The following is a 22,502-nucleotide window of genomic DNA, read 5'->3' as shown; positions in this document are numbered from 1 at the left end:
GAAATATTTGTGTCTGCAGAAGCTGAGATTGTGCTAATATTGTCAACTCAGAGCCACATTCCATTCCTTCCAAAATGCATGTTCTTCCACTGGCCATAACATGACAGGAAAGAGAGGAGAAGGAAGATAACGTTTCAGAAGAGTGAACTGCAGAGCAATGGAGATGCTCCATTGAAGGGACATCTCCAAAGTCAAACTTCTCCAGGGTGAATGAGAGGCAATGGAGAAGGATTCTCTAACATATCAATCCGGAACCCGTTGTACACAGAGATGCAGTTGCACATCTGTGCCGGAATTGTATTACCAGGTTCTTGAAGGAGGCAGATGGTTTACGGGCATATTTCAAGGCATTCGCAATACATTGAAAACTGTTAGGGAGGAGACTGATCCCCTCTACCTGTAGGGAATCAAATTCATTTCCTTGTTTGTTAAAAAAAGAGCGGACAATGCAAGAGTGAAGAGTTTGCCAGCTCTTTGAGCTCCCCATGGGTCAGAAGGTGACTGACTGTATTGAAAACACCTTGAGAACTTCACGGAAAATATGAACAGGAGTTGCAACCACAAGGGTTTCACTTTCTTAACATGAAGGTGGTCTTCCACCATTCTCAGAAAAGCCTTAATATTCAATGTCAGACACCCAGACCATTAACACCACACTTTTATTTTAAAAGTCTTTCACTTACCAGATCAGATCAGAGTCAAAAGGTCTAAACCTCAAGGACATCTATTTAAGGTGAGAGGGGTAAGACCGAAGGATAACTTGCAGATTGAGTCAGTGGAGAGGAAGGCAAATGCAATGTTAGCATTCATTTCAAGAGGCCCAAAATATAAAGGCAGGGATGTGATGCTGAGGCATTATAAGGCATTGGCGAGGCCTTACCTTGAGTATTGTGAACAGTTTTGAGCTCCCCATCTAAGAAAAGATATGCTGGCATTGGAAAGAGTTCAGAGGAGGTGCAAAAGAATGTGGGTTATCATACGAAGAACGTTTGATAGCCCTGGGTCTGTACTTATGTAATTTAGAAGGATGGGGGCGGATGATCTCATTGAAATCTTTTGAATATTGAAAGGCCTAGGCAGAGTAGATGTGGAAAGGATGTTTCCCATGGTGGGGGAGTCCAGGAGAAGAGGGCACAGCCTCAGACTAGAAGGGCGGCTATTTATAACAGAGATGCAGAAATAATATCTTTAGTCAGAGGGTGGTGAATGTGTGAAACTTATTACTATAGGCAGCCGTGAAGGCCCGTTGGTGGGGTGTCTTTAAGGTTCTTGGTGGCTATGCCATCAAAGGTTATGGGGAGAAGGCCGGGAGTGGGGCTGAGGAAAGAAATAAAAGGATCAGCCATGATTGAATGGCGGAGCAGACTCAAAGGGCCAAATGGCATAATTCTGCTCCTGTGGCTTACAGTCTTATGGTCGAAGAAGACGTTCACACAGAGTGCTTGATGCCAAGCATGGTGGTAGAGGTAAAACAATAAAGCTATTTAAAGGTCTCTGAATGTGCAGAGAATGGAGGGATATGGACACTGCATAGCTAGAAGGGATTAATTTAGACATACATTCACTTACAAGTTTAATTAGTTCAGCACAATATCGTGCGCCATAGGACATGTTCCTGCGTTGTACTGCTCTATGGACTATTAGCGGATTGGTAGTTGGGAAGCAGTGCCTGCTGTGCACCAGGAGAGCCTTAATGATTAAAGCCAGTGACCCAGACACTGACCCAATAATTTTAACTAACTCTGCTGTGAGCCCAACACACAGTAATGGAACATGGTAGACTACAGAATGGATAAAGAGAGAAGGGGGAGTGTGGAGGAATAACCAGCAGTCAAAGAAATTGATGTTAATGCCATCAGGGTGGAGACGGAATATGAGGAGTCCTTCATCAAATAAAGAGAAAGAGGAATGTATTAAAAGGACTGGTGGAGAAATTTACACTGATAAGTTTATTGTTATTAAAAACATTATCCAATATCAAAAATCCCTACATTCTTGCAGATAGTAATTTCATGCCCAGCTATTGCCCAATCATTAAAATAACATGACTGCTTGTTTAGATTATAATTTACTGCTGCAATTTAAACAGATCAGGAAACAGAAATTACCTACTTGACCTTTGATGATTAGTATGACGTGGGTTGTAGCAGTGACACGCAGATAAAGAATTTATATGAATCTGCATCTTCATGTAATCATAACACGGGGCAGTGCTTTGTGCTTAAAGAAAAAATTTTAATTATATAGCACTTTTCCTGACCCCATAGCATCCTAAAGTATCTTGCTAGCAATTTTGAAATGTGGGGAACACAGTACTCATTTTATGCACATTATAGTTCCACAGCAACAAAAGGACAATGACAATGCAAATGGATTTGTAATGCAGTATTTACCTAAAAGATATTTGTGGGCATTTATCACAAAACATTATAGCTATCAAAATGCACACCATTTCACGTTGGATTCTTATTTAATGGATATTCTGAAGAATTGAGATTTCAAAAAACTGTATTAACATAATGTGATTGACCTTTCAGAAAGTGCATTTACATGAAAAATAGCATAACCCTTAAAAAAAGCACATCATTTATTTATTTCTGTAATTTATAGTAATTTTATGTCTTTACACTATACTGCTGGTGCAAAACAACACATTTCATATAATCTAAGCCACAGATAACAAATCTGATTCTGATTACTATAAATGGTTACCTGAACAGGGTGACAGATCCTGGTCCAAAGCTGGAGGTGAATCCTCTAAATTATCCTATGCGTTAGCCACATTAATAGCACAGGCTTTAAACTTCCAAATTACCTTGCACTGATATTCCGTATAAGAAAGTAAGAGAATGAATAGGAAAATATTGATCTAGATTTTACCAAAACTAGCACACTGACTGCAATCATTGCCTTTTGCTGGACATAACTGGCATAGATACAAAAGGCTATCTTCTTGTATCTATGCCAATTAAACCCATTAATTGTTGGAATGGCAAGGTGAGCACTTAACAGCCTTCCCAAAATGTATTGAGAGGTTCGTTGTTGTCTGCGAGAGTCCGTCTGGTACTCACACATTGTACTGAGCTGAAAGATGTAGCATTTTGATCTGGTAATGATGAAAGAATAGTAATAGTATTGACTTGTTATTGTCCCGTGTACCAAATGCAGGCTTTTTTATTTTTTGTGCCCAAATAACTCATGTCATTCATAATTACAGTGAAGTAGTAAAAATAAACAAATTGCAGAATTTAGAGTTACAGTTACAGAGAAAATGAATGGCTCCCTTCTCACTACTATCTTTGTGCAGGAGGTACAGGAGCCTAAGGTCCCATACCACCAGGTTCTGAAATAGTTAACACAAAATAATCTGCAGATGCTGGGCTCAAAGCAACACTCACAATACGCTGGATTGTGCCTGACCTGCTGAGTTCCTCTGAAATAGTTATTACCCTCCAATCATCAGACTCCAAAACCAGCATGGATAATTTCACTCACCTCAACTCTGAGCTGATTCCACAACCTGAAAACTCACTCCCAAGGCCTCCACAACTCGTGTTCTCAGTATTATGTATGAATGTATGTGTAATAAGACCATAAGACATAGGAGCAGAATTAGGCCATCTGGCCCATCGAGTCTGTTCCACCATTCAATCATGGTTGATTTTTTTTTATCTCCTCTTCAACCCCAGTTCCCAGCCTTCTCCCTGTAACCTTTGACGCCATGTCCAATCAAGAACCTATCAATCTCTGCCTTAAATACACCCAACGACCTGGCCTCCACAGCTGCATGTGGCAACAAGTTCCACAAGTTCACCACCCTCTGGCTAAAGAAATTTCTCCGCATCTCTGTTTTGTAATGTCCTGATTAGGATATCTCCTGCTATGCTGTGAGGTATTTTATTTTACCAGTTTTCTGTAAAAGCAGTGTGTCCTGCTGGTAAGAGTGTTTTGGCTCCAGCTAATAATAAGGAGCCATGTTGTCCAACTTAGGAACATAATATCAGCCAATCAGGAGCGGAATGGCATGGAACATCCTTGAGAGCTGATCAGGAAGAGTTCTCTGAAAGACAATAGTCTTTTGGTGGGATTTGCAGTGAGAAAAACATATGAAGGGAAGATCCTATTGCAAGGAGTGCTTCGCCAGCTGGAGGATTCCAAGATAGGAAGTTCTACCTATGGTTGGTGATGAGAATTCAGCACCATGAGTATAGCGATACACTTAGCTACTACAGAAATGAGCTCCAATGTTCATGTGCACATTTAGACTGGCTTAACTGTAATGGGCCCTACCTGGACAGCCCCAACTCTTATGTCAGAATGCTGTTCATTGACTTCAGTTCGGCATTCAATACTGTGATCCCCTCCAAGCTGATCGCCAAACTTTGCTGGTTTGGTATCAGCTCATCCCTCTGCAACTGGACCTTGGACTTTCTGACTAACAGACCCTAAACTGTTAAGTCAGACAACCTCTCCTCCTCCATTCTACCCTGAATACCAGCATGCCTCAAGGCTGTGTGCTGAACTCTCTCCTGTACTCCCTTTTCACCTATGACTGCGTTCCTGTACACGGTTCTAACTCCATAATCACGTTCGCAGACGACACCACGGTGGTTGGCCTGATCAGAAAGGATGACGAGACGGCCTACAGGGACGAGATCCAGCGCCTGGCCTCATGGTGTGCCGACAACAACCTGGCCCTTACACCCAAAAGACCAAGGAGATTATTGTGGACTTCAGGCATGCTAGGACCCACACTCATGTCTCCACTTACATCAATGGAACTGTAGTTGAGCATGTATCAAGCTTCAGATTCCTTGTGGCCATATTTCTGAGGATCTCACCTGGTCCTTGAACTCCTCCATCCTTATCAAAAAAGCGCAATAGCGCCTTTACTTCCTGCGAAGCATCAAGGAAAGCTCACCTCTGTCCCAGGATATTGATGGACTTTACTGCTGTACCTTTGAGAGCATACTCAGCAACTGCAACTCAGTGTGGTATGGCAATTACTCCGTATCGGACCACAAAGCACTCCAGCATGTGGTGAAAACTGCCTAGTGGATTATTGGCACCCAATTGCCCACCATTGAGAACATCTACCTTAAACGCTGCCTGAGCAGGGCGAAAAGCATTATCAAGGATGAACCTCACCCTAACCGTGGACTTTTTACTCTCCTCCCATTCGGTAGGTGCTACGGGAGCCTCCGCTCCTGCACCAGCAGGCACAGGAAGAGCTTATTCCCTGAGGCTGTGGCCCTGCTGAACTTCACATCACAGCGCTAAACAGTATTGCACCTATATTGTACTGTCTCAGTACTTTTATATTTGTGTGCTGTAGCACTTACTTTTTATTCGCAGTTATTTTGTAAGTAATACTATTCTTTTGCACTTCTGGTCAGATGCTAATTGCATTTCATTGGCTTTGTATCTGTACTCAGCACAATGACAATAAAGTTGAATCTAATCTAATCTAAACTTTCTTTTTCTTTCTCTGTTGACTGTTTGACAAAGATGAAAATTGGTAAATACACTTTCTCTATAATTTTATGTGATGTATGGTCTGTCATTTCTGGGCTGCCGATAACTGTGTATGGGCAGTGCTTACACAGCATTCACTCGAATCGAGGTTCCTTTAATCAGAACATCCCAACATTCCTGTTTGGCTGAACCCCAAATCATACAGACCCTAGACATGCATTACTTATGAAAGGTGGCCTTTTCACTGCTGAGTACACTTGGCTGTTAGCAAAGTTAGCTAATGAGCTAAGTTGGTGTACAGGGCCTGGTGAGAGGGTTTGCAAATGTATTTATTTGTTTGTTTGTTTGTTTATTTATTTATTGTGTTGTGGAGAGCATATTGACTGGTTGCATCACGGTCTCATATGGAAACACCAATGCCCTTGAATGGAAATGCCTACAAAAAATAATGGATACATCCTAGTCCATCACCTAGTCCCCATCATTGCACACATTTACATGGAGCGCTTTCACAGGAAAGCAGTATCCATCATCCAAGTCCTCCATATTTAGTTCATGCTTTCTTCTCACTGCTTCCATCAGGGTCCTTAAGACCCTGCCACCAGGTACAAGAACAGTTATTACGCCTCAACTATCAGACCCTTGAACCAGAAAGGATAACTACACCTCAAGAGAAAATCTGCAGATGCTGAAAGCCCAAGCAACACACACAAAATGCCGGAGGAACTCAGCAGGTCAGGCAGCATCTAAGGACACGATTATAGCCAATGTTTCAGGCCAACACCCTTCATCAGCACTGAGCTTCATCTCTGAACTGTACCCCACAACCTATGGACTCACTCTGAAGGTCTCTTCATCACAGGTTCTCGTTATTTATTTATTCTTCTTAATATAACTACATTATTTTGTATTTGCATGTTGTTTTTGCAGTTTGTGTCATATGCATATTGGCATTTGTCCATCTTGCTGGATGCACTCTTTCGTTGATTCTGCTGTGTTTCTTTGTGTTGATTGTGAATGCTCATAAGAAAATGAATCTGAGAGTTGGATATGGTAACATATAGGCACTTTGATAATAAATATCCTTTGAAATGTGTTTGCTTGCTCACTTATTTGCACAATTTGTCTTCATTTGCACATTAGCTGTTTGTCCGTCTTTGTTTATTTACTGTACGGTTTTTCATAAATTTTATTGCATTTCTTTATTGTCCTGTAATTACCTCCAAGAAAATGAACGTCAAGGTAGTATATGGTGACAATAACAAATTGATAACAATATTTACTTTAAGTTTGTTGAATCATTCTGAGATGAGGAAGATGTGTGACTTAAAATGGAAGCTGCAGGAGAAGTAGTTTTACCTTCCCCTTCTTGGAAGCAGTAATTGTTGTGTTTGTTAACTCCAGAAACTAGTTGAAAGAAAAACACAGGAGACAGGAAACTCATCTACTTAGTTTTTTCTTTAGTGATGTGCTCAGATATGACACGGTTGCAGAATAATGTATTGTTATATAACCCATAAAGAATTATGTAAGCAAAAAATAATGCTTTATCAAATAAGTAACTCATATATTATTGAATAATTAAATACACTACATTCCTTCATCTTACCTATAAACTCTGACTCAATATAGAGTACACCTCAAGTCAAATATAAGATCATAAGACATAGGAGTAGAATTAGGCCATTTGGTCCATTGAGCCTGCTCTGCCATTCAATCATGGTTAATCTTATTTTTCTTCCCTCCTCAGTCCCACTCCCTGGCCTTCTCCCCATAACCTTTGATGCTGTGTCCAATCAAGAACCTATCATTCTCTGCCTTAAATACACCCAAAGACCCGGACTCCATAGCTGTCTGCGGTAACAAGTTCCAAAAATTCACCACCCTCTGACTAAAGAAATTTCTTGGCATCTCTGTTTTAAATGGATGTCCCTCTATTCTGAGGCTGTGCCCTCTTGTCCTGGACTCCCCCACCATGGGAAATGTGTAATGCATTGCTCTCAAGTAATCATATAGAAATATAATTGTAACACTCTGGGAAAGGTTTCACTGCTAATAAAGGTCTTTCTGTAGAAGCAGTGTTTGGGTTATGATTAGAGATAACGGGTGCTTTGGAATGTGAGCCGTCCAATGACGGGAGGGTGTTTTCGTGCTGTGTGGCTGACACCAGGGTGATCTGGGTCTTTTGTTTGGCGGGAGATGAAGAGAGAGGACACCAGAGTTGGACCATGATCTGACAAAGGCTGGAGAGATCGAAGGAGGATCGGCGAAGGGGAAACCGTGAGCTCCAAGTTGTGCACATTAGACTGTTTCATTAAAATGGGCCCTTTTCTTATTTTGCTTTTTCTTCACTAACCCTGTAGTCAAATTAAGAAGTATAAAGCTATATCGTTTAACTGTATGCGGTGTACTATCTGTTATTTCATAGTACTGGTTTGTAACAGGGTAACAAATCACACAGCATCCATTCAAACAGTCCCCCTCTCGCTGTGGAAAAGGGTCAACATCTCTCGGTCCCTTCTTAGGTGGGGGGAGAGAGAGACAGAGAGAGAGAGAGTGCGCCATGTCAAATTATTGGGTGAATGATTAGTTTTTGTTGGGCTGCAGATCAGGGTCTCTCCCTGGGAGTTTTTACTATTGCTTACTTGGTGAGTGGTGGGTGCCGATGCTTTTTGATGAAATAAGTGGGGGAGGGAAAGGGGAGGGTTGATGCTTTGCTGCTGCTTGTGCATGGGAGGGGGAGAGGGAGCTTTGAGGTTCTAACGTTTTACTGTCATTTAGTCTTTGGGGTTCTCTTCTGTCTTTGTGGATATCTGTGAAGAGCAAGAATTTCAGGTTGTGTGCTGTATATATTATCTGGTATTAAATGGAACCATTGATCCATTGAAATCATTCTTAGAACAAAGACCCCGTGATAAGCACTAATCAGGTGTCTGCTTTAAGTAATGACAGTACGTGGAAAACCTGTGCCAGTCAAAATAAACTTGACGGGAATAAACAGAAAGCGCAAGGGCTTAATGACTCTAATTAAGACAACAATTGACAAATACAGGTGCTATGGAAACTTTGGAGCCCAATGTACTAAGGCTCACCACACAGGACAGAGGATTCATATCAACATCATCCATGCATTATCTGTTGTGCAATTGAATATTACAATCCTTCTGATAGCTATCCTTCGGCCATTTCGGTCTTTTATTTATTTATTTATTATTATCACCCGGCACTCACTGTTCATGAACCCATAAATTTTGTTTGTTTTCTGCCTTTTTTTAAAACTCAACCATCTCTCCCCCCTTCCAAAGAAACACATGCTGTGCTTTTTGTTTAACTTGAATGTATCTGTCCCCATGTGTAGGTAGTCATCTCGCGTTCATTTTAAAAATACCTCGTCGCCACTGTTATGCTTTGTAACTCTTGAAAGCAATTGAAAGAAAAAACATGGAAAGTCCAGTACTCAGCTCTTCTGCAGTGAGACACTCAGATGTGACATGGTGACATATGACATATGCCATTCACGGACATAGTAAATACAAACCTACATTGAATTATGTAAACAAAGAAAGAATGCTTATTCAAACCAATACTCACAAAATGCTAGAGGTCAGGCAGCATCTATGGAAGTGAATAAACAGTCGACATTTTGGGCCAAGATACTTCTTCAGGACTGCTTATTCAAACACCTTATTTACAATATTGCTCAATTATTACTGATATTAAATAAGCTACAGGAATGATGTAATATCCCTCAAAGAGTGATCGACCAACACTTTGACTCCAATGAAAACCCATTTTGGATTGGCTATTTATTTACTCCAAAACAACTTGCATCAAAACTCTTTTGGCAAGGGAATCAAGCAACGGGTTGGGCTGAGCCCCAGTACAAGACTAGGCGGGATTGGCAAGCAGAATGAAGTGAATGATTCTATCTCCTTGTCGGTTACTGTAACATCGCTGATGAATACAGAAACTATATGCACTTTATTTTTATCAAAGGGACTGCTTTCAGAGGAATGGTGCCCTTTTCTTTTACTTCAGACTTTTGAAAGCTGCAGGTCATTAATCGTCTCTCTCTGTGGGCCCACACAGTTTGCCAAGCACATGCACTTAAGTCAGAATCAATAGTACTACAAGCTCGATAATGTTTTGGAAGGTAAATTCTCAAAACAGTAACAGACAATTGTACGCACTGCATTGTTTTGATAATAGTTTTGTTACCTTGAACTAAACAACGCTATGAAAACTTCAGCTCATTGTAGATTGCCAAACTTCGCATCCAATTGGAACATCGCATATAACAGGGGAAGTTGCTTTTGGCTTCCCACGGGCCTGGAGTTATTTGAATGGGAAGTCTGTTGATAGAATATTCAAAGATTCAAAGATTCAAAAAACTTTATTGTCATTCTAATTGTACATCAGCTCTGCAGGGCAGAATGAGACAGCGCTTCCTAGGAGCAGTGCAATCATAACATAACAAACGCAACACTAAATAATAAACATAACAATAAATAGTAAAACACAACAGCCACATGTCAGTTAAAATCAAGTTATAAGTGTCCAGTGCAAGTTAAAGGTGTCCAAAGCAGAGTCAGGTAGAGCAGCTATTTAGCAGTCTGACTGCCTGTGGGAAGAAGCTGTTTTTCATGTTGTACAGGGACCACTCATGAAACAACCTGCAGTAGGTGCAAAATTTAAGAGAATCCCAAATGGTTTCTAAGAATAATGTTTCATCAACTGCTGGAGGCTGATGACTCCTGTGAATCTATAAAAAGCACCAGTTCATAGAACTCTGTGTTTGGATGGCCAAGTGAAAATTTAAAGGCAGCAGAGAAACCATGTACCTGCAAGTCTTGGGTTCATCATCTGAGGACAGTGTTAATGATTTAATTCTGTCTTGGTGACATTGTGTGCTACCTACCTGGGATGCTGAGAAATTATAAAATAAAATGTATATTTTTTTTTTCATTTTCCTGTTCCTTTTAACTTTGTGTGTACATGTTGATGCTATGCAATGTAATCAGCTCATTTTTAACTTACACTTCATGTTTGGTGTTTGTGGTAAATGTGCTGGAAACTGTGTGTACAGCGATCATATTGGTATGGTGGGAGAATGTGGTTGAGGTGGAAAATAAACCAGCATGATCAGAAGGCAGAGCAGACCTGATAAGCTGCATGGCCCAAGTCTGCTTCTCTGTCTTACAGTTTTATTTTCAGAAATTACTGTCATTATTTCCTCCAAGTTACAGTTACTTGGAGGCTGATCAACATTTCCACCCACCAGCACTACTTTATCACTTCCTGTCAATGTCTACAGATAGACCATAAGTCCATGAGATATAGGAACAGAATTAGGTCATTTGACACATTGAGTCTGCTCTGCTATTTCATTATAGCTGATCCATTTTCCCTCTCAGCTCCAATCTCCTTCCTTCTCCTTGTATTTCATGTGGATAGGGTGGTGAAGAAAGCTTTTGGTATGCTTGCCTATATAAATCAGAGCATTGAGTATAGGAGTTGGGATGTAATGTTAAAATTGTACAAGGCATTGGTGAGGCCAAATTTGGAGTATTGTGTACAGTTCTGATCACCAAATTATAGGAAAGATGTCAACAAAATTGAGAGAGTACAGAGGAGATTTACTAGAATGTTACCTGGGTTTCAGCACCTGAGTTACAGAGAAAGGTTGAACAAGTTAGGTCTTTATTCTTTGTAGTGTAGAAGGTTGAGGGGGGACTTGATAGAGGTACTTAAAATTATGAGGGGGACAGATAGAGTTGATGTGGATGGGCATTTTCCATTGAGAGTAGGGGAGATTCAAAGAAGAAGACATGAGTTGAGAGTTAAAGGGCAAAAGTTTAGGGGTAACACGAGGCGGAACTTCTTTACTCAGAGAGTGGTAGCTGTGTGGAACGAGCTTCCAGCAGAAGTGGTAGAGGCAGGTTTGATTTTGTCATTTTAAAAAAAATGGATAGGTATATGGACAGGAAAGGAATGGAGGGTTATGGGCTGAGTGCAGGTAGATGGGACTAGGTGAGAGTAAGCGTTCGGCACGGACTAGAAAGGCCGAGATGGCCTGTTCCCGTGCTGTAATTGTTATGTGGTTATATGGTTATATGGTATCCCTTCATGCCCTGACCAATATTTCTGTACCTAATGTCTCTTTATGTAATACAATCAGTCTTAGCTAATCTTATGTATTTATATTTATTGTGATCTCAATACTTATTCTATTTTTATGATGCATAGGATCCAGTATAACAATAATTTCATTCACCCTTACACTTGTAAAATGAAGAATGACAATAAACAATCCTGAATTTTGAATCTCTAATTTTCTAGTACATTGAAAGAATTTGATTCCAAGCTATTTAATTCAAATACATATGCTACCTTCAAATATACCTTCAGTTTTCATTTTTTGAATGTTTTGAGGGATGGAATGGCAGTGCAGCAGGTAGTGCTGCTGCCTCATATCTTGGGTGCTCTCTGTGTGGAGTTTGCATGTTCTCCCAGTGACTGTGTAAGTTTCTTCCAGGTGCCCTGATTTCCTACCAATTCCAAAGATATAGGGCTTGGTAGATTACTTGTCCATTGTATATTGGCCCTAGTCCAGAGGTGAATGGTAGAATCTTGGGGAGGGGGTGTTGATGGAAATTTGGAGAAAATGAAATGAAATTGGTGTGGAATTGGATGGTCAATGTGTGGTATGAATCTATGATTCTAGATGTCTGCTTGATTCTAGTCTCCTTTTAACTCATCAGCCCTGTTGTATTGGGTGGATGATTTATGATTCAGTGTGTTATGTTATTTATTTCAATGCTATCCAAATAAAAATTAATTTCACCTAAACTAGTGACCTGAGTGTCCGGGTGTTTTCATGTCACAATGGAAAGTTTATTAAAGATGTTCCGGGTTGTGCTCTGAATCAGAAGTGCATGACCTGTGTACAATTCCCTTTGAGTGCTTTACTGGGTAAGATATTCCATGGATGGTCACCCCGGGACAAACCATTCAATGTGGACTGAGACCAGACTAAAGTAAGTGCTGCTACTAATGTTCTAATCTTTGGGAAACACCACAACCTCAGACTTTAAATTGCCATAATCCTGACCCCTCTGCACAACTTTCCAAAGGCATCTAATTCCAACCATGAAATCCTTTGATTCTCACCAATGAATTTCCAATGTCTTAAACCCCTGCTTCTTAACCAATGGCCTCTAAGCACTCTGAATCCTATTACCAACCTCACTCTTGTCCCCAACTTTCTGACCCAGTGATCTCCCCACTGAAGGTTTCACTCTCTATTCTCCCATCCCCCAACTATCCTCAGGGGAAATATCTCGAGCCTCAGACACAATTGAATTCCATAACGTCAGGCTGAATTTTGGAATACTGTTCCCATTGCCAAACAACAATAAAATGGAATGCTCCTACAAAGACAATATATTTGCAGGGTATGAAAAACATTGTTCAAGGTGACCTTTTATTTGGAACTTAGCAACATTGACGACTTTATAATTTGGTATCCCTCTTGCTGAAGTCTTTTTAAAATACTTTTTCATCTATTAAGTTACTTTTTTCTCATACCTATCTTAGATTCTGCACACTCCAAAAAATAAAATAGAATCCGGATGTTGTACAGCAGAGAAACAGGTCCTTAAAGAATCCTGTCCATATAAACCATCTAGGGTAGTCCCATCAATTCACATTTAGTCCATCATTTTCTATGCCTTGTCCGGTCAAGTGTGAATCTAGATGCTTATGAGATACTTGCCTAATTACATGTTGGTCTGAAGATGGAATACCCTGAATATGATGCGGAACTATTCCAAATAATACAGTCCATGTATTAGGTTGTAAATTAATTTTCAGAGCTTTAGAAATTGTGGAAAATAAAGATTTCCAAAAAGATTTTAATGAAGAACATGACCAGAACATATGTGACAAAGGTGTGACAAAGTGGCTACTTCGGTTTTACACCAATCACAATAGTTGTCTATGTTAGGAAATATTTTGGATAGTCTCTCCTTTGTTAAATAATACCGGTGAACAATTTAAAATTGAATTAAACAGTGATTGGTACATATCGAAGAAGAATTGATCATTTTCAAAACTCGCATCCAATCTTCATTGACAAAGGTCATAGTAAGTTCTCTCTCCCAATCTTGTTTAATCTTTACTGAGTGGTTATCTTTTGTAGTAAATTAATAAATTAATAAATTATAAATTCTACCAATGGAAACACTCACTAAAGGATTCATATTTTAAATAGTATCCAACGAATCAGATTCTTGCTGAAAAGAAACTTAGATAAGTCTTATTTGGAATAGTTCCACATCATATTCAGGGTATTTCATCTTCAGACCAACATATAATTGCATTTGTCACATTGTTGGTGAAGAAGGGCTATTTTATTGAAATGGAAAGACACCTCTGTCCCTACACCAATTCAATGGTTTTCTCAAGTAATGTTATGTCTTAGCTTGGAAAAAAATTAGTAGAACTTTTGATCCTTGATTCGATTTTGAGAGAAGATGGGGCTCTTTTGCCAAATATTATCATTTAATTTGAATTAATTTATATGGTTTCCTTCCAATCTTATCTTACATAAATGTGAATTGACGGTTGATGATTTTTCTTCTTTATATATATAGATGATTGTAAGACATATTGCTCTGGGAGTTGGTTCCTAATGTTTTTTTTCCTCTCTTTTTTCTTCTTTTTTTCTTTTTCTTTCTCTTGTAGTTACTGTTATTTTTTCTTTTAGTAGTTGGGGTTCCCTTTTTCTTTTTCTTTATAAAATTTTTTTTTCATTATCATATATTATTCTTTTTTGATAAGCTTTTTTCTCTTCAGCTTTATTAACGGTATATACAAATGTTTGTATATCAATTTGCTGAAATCTTGTACCAATAAAATGTATCAATAAAAAGATTTTAAAACTGAAATGAGATACCTGCCTAAAGTAAGATTTTCCAGATTCCAGCACTCGCTCTGTGAAAAAATCCCCACAAATCACTCAGATTCACACTATTATTTTTGCTCCAGCACCCCATTATCATTGAGTAAATTTTGTTCTAATGCCACTGACACATAGTGTACAAATTAATATGTTCATTCTTGCCTTTAAATTGTTCTGAGGTTTCATTTCATTCTTCTCCTGCAAGATTTTAAATTCTCATATCGCTATGCAAGATTCGTTCTGGGGATGAGAGGAGGTGAATAACATACATCCTAGTACAGTGAGAATGAATCAAACACCCACAGTTAACATTCAATGATATTATCATCATTATTCTCACTGCTGCCAGCACAAACAGGAGCCTTAGGTCCCACAACACCAAGTCAGCAACAGTTATTACCCCACAATCATCAGGTTCCTGAATCAATGTGGATAAATTTACTCACCACAACTCTGAAATGATTCCACAAACCATAGACTCACTCTCACAGGCTCTACAACTCATGTTCTCAGTATTATTTAGCTTTTAGCTTGCGAGCATGTTCATTTCTTTTGTTTGTTTATTTGTTTATTTTTATTTCCACAGTTTGTCTTCTTTTGCACATTGGTTGTTTTTCAGTATGTCTATTACATTTCTTTGCTGTTCTGTGAATGACTGGGGGAAATGAACCTCGAGGGAGCATATGGTGACATATGCACCCAGTGGCCACCATTTTAAGAATACCTGTGGACCTGATCATTAGAAAGCTAAGCAGCCAATCATGTGGCAGCAATTCAATGCATAAAGTCATACAGACTTGCTCAAGAAGTTCAGCTGTTGTTCAGACCAAACATCAGAAAGGGGAAGAAATGTGATCTAAGTGATTTTGACCATGAGATGATTGTTGGTGCCAGACAGGGTGATTTGATTATCTCAGAAACTGCTGATCTCATGAGATTTTCATGCATAGTAGTATGTAGAGTTGACAGAGAATGGTGTGAGAAACAAAAAAAAAATCCAGTGTTAATGAGGGAGTCAGAACAGAATGGCCAAAACGATTCAAGCTGACAGGAAGTTGACAGTAACTTTAACCATAAGTGACACCAGTGGTGTGCAGAGAGCATTTCTTGAATCAGATCTGAAGAGCATCTGATTCAAGCTGAGAGGAAGCCAAAGCTTGAAGTGGGTGGGCTGCAGCAGCAGAATACCATGAACATGCACTCAGTGGCCACTTTATTAGATACAGGCGGGACCTAATAAAATGGTCACTGTTGTTACGTACTTTGATAATAAATTTACTTTGAACTTGAATTTTCCCCACAAACACTCAATAAACATAATCAATTTGGCCATTATAGTTTGTGTCAAATTCTCAGAATCCCCATTCTTAATATTCTGAAACTATATACAGGAGAGGAACAAGAGGATCCAGAAATAAGGTCAGAGGTTCAATGGTTCAATGGTTCAAAGGGTCAAAGGTTCACTTATTATCAATGTATATGGCCCTGAAATTCTTCTTCTCCAGATAGCCATGAAACCAAGAAAGAAAAGAAAGGCAGCACAGTCATCAATCCTCAAATCTCTCCTCCCTGCAAAAAAAAATGAACAGAAAGGAATAGACACATCAACCCCCAAATCCCCCTTCCGCGCACACAAAAAAAAACAAGGAAAATAGGGAGACGAACACAGAATACAAAAAAAAAGCATAAGATTGGAAAAAAGTCCTCCTCGAAAATGAAGAAAATCAAAGCAACATTCTCCCTCTTTGTAGCAGAGCAATCTTCAGCAATCAAAATGCCGTCTCGCCTCTCCAAAGCAGAGCGATCTCATTGGAAACAAAAGGCAGTCTCGCCTCTCCATGCAGAGCGATCTCACCAGTGATAAAATGGCAGTCTCCCCTCCCTGTGCACAGTGATAAAAAGGCTGGTAGCTGGCATTTCAATTTCCCTCATCGCTTTAAGCAGCAAACAATGGGAGCTCTAATCGGCGAAATGGAGTTGAACATTGGCTCACATCCTTCTCACCACGGTGTTCCCGCGCGCTGCATCTGCCTCCTGAAACCCTGTCAGAGACTGCAGAGCGCTGAAATATGCAAACAATCTCCAAACTGCAAATTACAAGCTCCAGCAGTTCCAGAATAATTATCAAAATGAAAAACAAAGACATAAAAGAAGTGAAATATATGGTTTCATGACCTACGCCAAAGATGTCGACTGAAGGAACGTTGTACGCAGGTGCTATCTTGACCGAGTATCAGCTGATTTACAGTCGATCTTATTAAGTCAGAATCAGAAGTAGGTTTGATATATCACTGATGTATGGCATGAAATTTTGAGGGGAGGAGCAAGAAAAGATGGCACCAGAGGCTTTTGCAGACCTAGGCAACCTCTTCCAGTTCACCTGCAAAACGGTTTATTCTACTTTTCTCATGTCTTTCTTTTCTTTCCAAGGTGGCTGGGGCCCTGTCAGAGTTCGTGATCTACAGCTGCAGTTCAAACTTGGTAACATTGAAACACCAAGCTGCTGGTGTCCCACTCTCACTGTTGCAGGAGCAGCTTCTTGCTCCCTCGTTAGTGAGAGAGAGTCTGTCTGAGATACCAAAGTGTTGCGGTGGACTGTAGTCTTTGATGGAGTCCAGGTCGAGGTCTTTTTAGGGGCTGTGCTCTTGCTTGCATGGTGGGGGGGATGGAGGGGGTTCTGTACTTCGGCCAGAGCGTGTGGGAGGAGGAGGGTTGATGCCTTTGCTACTGATTGTGCATGGGAGGGGGAGGGATCTTTGGGGTTCTGATAGTTCTGTCATTTATTCTTGTTTTTTTTTCTGTTTCATGAATGGCTGTGAAGAGTAAGAATTTCAGGTTGTATACTGTATACATTCTCTGATATTACATTGATCCATTGAAATTTGTTGTTTTGTGGCAGCAGTGCAGTGAAACTAGTACAGTGATTGCATAAACAATGTCACAATAAAAAATGTGTAAAATAATTTTTACTGCCAGAAGAGTGTAAATATTGAAGTAATGTTCAGAAATATGATAGCAGAGGAGCAGAATCTGTTCTTAACTTGCTGAGTGAGTGTCTGCAGGCTCCTGTACCTCCTTCTTGATGGTAGCAATGAGAAGAGGGCATGTCCTGGATCATGGAGATCCTTAAAGTTGGATGCTGACTTTTTGAGGCACTGCCTTTTAAAGATGTCCTCCAGAGTGAGAGGACTTCAAAGTTCAAAGCTCAAAGTTCAACGTACACGGAGCATATGCCATGGCATACAAACCTGAGATTCCTTTTCTTGCAGGCATACTCAAGAAACATGATAGAATCAAGGAAAGACCTTACCCAACAGGACAGACAAACAACCAGCGTGCAAAAGACAACTGTAAGGGTTTCTTCTTTTATGTTACTGTGAGGGCTAATAAAATGGTTTCTTTGTTATGTTATAATTAAAATGGCTTTTCTGTAATAATAACTGTGATGTAAGGAGTTCTCTCTCTCTGCTTGTTTAGGTTATATTATTGATAAGCGAGGAAATGGACCAATTGGGATAGATGTTATTCTTTCTTGTGTGACTGTAATCTATTGCGTTTCGCAGGCTTTGGAGGAGAAGGCGGATAGAGACAGAGAGAGGAGATGCAATGCTGTAAGCTGGGTGGTGTGACGGACCCCGAGCAGGAGTCCGAGACCCAAGGTATTCAGCGAGGAGAGGAGACGAAGACAGTCTTGTGTGGAGCGTCTGGTCGACCACCATGGTTCATCCCAGGCGGCGGGTCGAGGGGGTCAGAGGGGATCGAATGGTGGAAAGAAGACTCTGCTAATTGAGCTCCAACTGTTGTGCACAAAATAGTTGAACTTTGATAAGTTTGGCGCCTTTTATTTTCCTTTTATATTTTATCTCTATTAATTACATAGTTCCAGTAAGATCTATGAAGTGTAATCATTTAATCACATATGGTGTATTGTCTGTTATTTGGCGGGGTGGGGTACCTCACGCAGCATCCACACAAACTTGATTACCCAGTTTGGCGGGGCCGAAGGCTGCTCTCCTTAGACGAAAGCGAGTTGAACGAGCCTGAGGCTTACCAGGGGGCGACACAACAAAATGTGCAAATGCAAAAGGAAATAATAATAATAATTAATAAATAAGAAATTAATAATGAGAGCCTGAGATGATGAGACCTTGAAAGTGAATCCATAGGTTGTGGGGACTGTTCAGTGATGGGGCGAGTGAAGTTGAATGAAGATATCCCTACTGGTTCAAGAGCCTGATGGTTGAAGGATAATAACTGTTCCTTAGCTTAGTGCTGTTAGTCCTGAGGCTCCTGTACCTTCATCTTGACAACAGCATTGAGAAGAGAGCAAGTTTGTCAAACTTTGTTCATCTGTAGTTTTTTCTTTGATCTCTTTGTCGTATTGAGAATGCCTGCAAGAAAATGAATCTTGGGGTAGCATATGGTGACATATTTTGAGCCCCCCCCCACTGGTCGAGTTCAAGCTACTTATGAGACATGCAAGCCAGGGTGGTATGATATGGAGAGTAAGCTGTTGCCCATGCAGTAGACATGTAGCTGATGAATCTAAAGGAATGGCAGAGTCCAATACAATTTTGCACCAGCAGTGTTGCAGGAATTGCTGGTCAATATTGAACTCAATGTAAGAATGCCTTTGACTCAGGGTTTATTCCTGAAGCTTTCCCCATGAATGGGTATAGTTGCAAGGCTGCAGATGTTTGAGAACAGAGTTTTCCTTCTTCTGGATGAACAGAAGAGTGCTGAGAGAGTACATCTTCCATGCCAACCATCTGCTGCATCCACCTTGACAATGAATGACCAGGATGTGTCTGGGTGTTGCAGCACCAGGGCAGTGGTGAAACATTGCGTTAGCTTGGAGAAAACTTGGCTGGCATCGTTCGTCCAAAGGATACCTGCAGACGTCTTCCTGGTGAGTGCATTTATAGGGGCCACGATAGAACTGAAATTTCAGATGAAGCAGTGATAAAAGTTTCCAAGCCTCATGAAGTGCAGTACCTGTTTGACTGCAGATGGTTTGGGCTACTCCACGACCGCCTGAACTTTACTAGGGTCCATTTGAACACAGGAAGGGGTAAGTATATAGGCCAAGAACAACACCTAGTTTTTATGGAACTTACACTTCTTGGCTTGGTGTAAAGGTTATTCTCGAGGAGCTATCTGAGAACCCTCTGGACAAGCTGAACATGGTCTTGGTGTGAGTGGGAATAGATCAGAATGTCATCCAAATTCACAAAAACAAGCTGATTCTACATGTTCCTGAGCACATTGTTGACTAGGACCTGAAAAACAGCAGGGGCATCGGCCAGACCAAAGGACATCACAAGGTACTCATAGTGGCCAGCTGAGGTGTTGAACGTTATCTACTACTTGTCCCCTTCTCTGATACGAACAAGGTTATAAGCATTGTGCAGATCTACCATGGAAAATATGGTTTCGCCTTAGAGATTTTCGAATGCAGAAGCAAGCAGGAGAAGACAGTAACAGTTCATCACAGTGATATTGTTTAGGGGGTCAACAATCAGATGAGGGACAGAGCTTGCCATCTTTTTTGCTCATGGAAAAAGAATCCGTCTCCTGCTGGCAAGATTGAGAGAAGGATAAATCCTAAGGTCAATGCCTTCTTGATGTTCTCTTCCATGGCCTTCGTTTCTGGATGAGAGAGGGAAAAAGATCCAGCCCCGGGGAGGACCAGCACTGGGTAAAAGGTCAATTGTGCAATTGTATGGCCAGTATAGAGGTAGAGGAGGTTGTCTTCTTTTCACTGAAGACCAAAGAAGATCAGCATGTAGAGCCACAATGCCAGACAGGTCCACACAAGTGGTTGACACAGGAGGGGATTCAGAACTTGAGCTGGACACAGACTGGTAGACAGGCATGCCAGTCCCCACTCTTGAAGTACTTCTCGGAACAAACTCATCAATTCATGGATTTTGTTGGGATAACTGGAGAGACCAAGTACCAGTGACGGCTTAGGCAAATGAACCAGACATAAGCAGAGTTGTTTTCTATGGTTGCCTTCAAGCACAAGTTGGAGTGGTTCAGTGTATTTGCCAATGCCCAGAAGTTGACCATCTAGGGCCTTGATATTGATAATTTCTCTCAACCTCTAAGTCAGACATCCCCATTTTTGAACCACAGAGATATCCATGAGATTCCTAGCTACCCCGGAGTTGATAAATGCCTGAAGTTCAAAGGTCTAAGAGCTCCATGACAAGAAAGCTGGGAGCATCATACAGTCAGGGGAAGCCAAATTCAGGGTGAACAGACATGTCAGAACTCCCCTCCCTGCTGACAGGTATCCCCTTTAATTGGATGCTTGGGACATGATGCCTGAAAATGTCCTGGATTACCACAATAGACGTAGGAACCTGTTCTCTTGCACTGATCTTGTTCCTCCTAAGACAGGCACATACACCCTACTTACATTTCCTCCTTCGTGGACTGAGTACTGGGTGATGAAAGATGGTGATCCAAATTCAGAACACTCTTTCCCTGTGTCACCAAGTTGCCTGGTCGTCAACTCGAAAGGTCAGATTAATCAGGCCATTCGGATTGTTCTGCTTATCTTGGACAGTGATTTCATGCCAGACTCCTGCGTTCAGTCTGCGCTGGAAGATATAGATGAGGGTTTTCTTGTTTCATCCCATCTTCACCGCAAGTGTGCGGAATTTTACTGCATAGTCCTTCACTGTCCTTCTACCTTGGCACAGGTCCAGGAGTCGAAGAGCAGCCTCCTGACCCTGTACTGGAAGGTCAAAAATTCTCCGTAACTCAGCACCAAATTTTGAAGTGACTTGGTTGGTGGGAAACTTTGCTCCCATAGAGCATTGACAGGCTGAGTGGAGGTCCCTCCCGGAGATTTACCGTGCACACCAGTTTATGAGTATCATCACCAAACTGACCAGACTGGACTGGGAAAGTCAGCTTACACTGGGTAATGAAATTCCTGCAGCCTTTGGGGTCACCAGAGCATCTGATGGTGGAGGAATACTTGGTTCAGGTAAGGACACAGGTGTTGGTTCTGGTCCACACGGAGAGTCGGAGTATTAGTGGCTGAGGTTGTTGGGGCAGCAGAAAAGGAGGACCTGCGAGATACTGGGAATGGGACTGATGAGGCCAAAGGTTGCTGAATTGCATTTGCGAGAACGCTAATGGCCATCTGTATTGCGGCAGTGAGAGCAGAGATGGCTGCTGCCTGATTCTGATTGTCTGCAGTGAGCTGTTGAGCAGTTGCTGCAATGGTTGCTGAGACTGGGCCTGGCATACAGAGATTATCTGTTGCATCGCTTTGGTCATTTCTCCCAACACAGATCTGACCACCTGCAACCACTACCCGGCTGATGAATCTTAGGCTACGTCCACACTAGACCAGGTAACTTTGAAAACGCTGGTTTTGCGTAAAAACGATAGGTGTCCACACCAAGCATTTTTGAAAATACCTCTGTCCTCATTAAAACGGGTATTTGGCTGAATCTCCTCCTACTAGGCATGCGCAGGACACATCTACAGAAAACAAGCGACATGTTTGGTGTTGAATCTCGCTGTGAAAGTGCGTGTTTGTGCAGTTACAGACTAGAAAAACTTTAAACGAAATCGCCAAACGAGGGACAGCTGTTGGCTCTCGCGCAGGAGGACATAAAACTAAAAAAAAACAAATACTGGAGCGTATGGAGGCAACTGACAGGGAGTTCACGGACAGTATGACCCGGCTGATGACAAACATTGAAAAACTGACTAACTCTGTTGCATTAATAAAGCACCTGTTTAAATGTATAAAACATGTCTGCATCAGTGTTATCTTGTATTTTTATACAATGTTACATTAGGCTGTTACACATCTATTGTCAGAAAAGCACTTGCATAAATGGTAAACTACCTTCATACAAGCAAGGACAGAAAACAGGGCAAAGTGAGTATACTTATTTATTCACTAAGTTATGGGTCAACGTATTTGGTGAGTACATTTCTAACTCTTCTGGCTTCAGTCTCGTTGCCGTCTGTTCTGAAATTTTTAGGCTGTGTGGGGGGTGGCGTTTAAGAAAAGAATGAAATGCCATGCTATCGC

The sequence above is a fragment of the Mobula birostris genome, chromosome 30 (assembly GCF_030028105.1).
Source record: "Mobula birostris isolate sMobBir1 chromosome 30, sMobBir1.hap1, whole genome shotgun sequence".
NCBI classification, from domain to species: Eukaryota; Metazoa; Chordata; class Chondrichthyes; order Myliobatiformes; family Myliobatidae; genus Mobula; species Mobula birostris.
The sequence above is the reverse complement of the archived record's forward strand: the minus strand, read 5'-3'. Positions refer to the sequence as shown.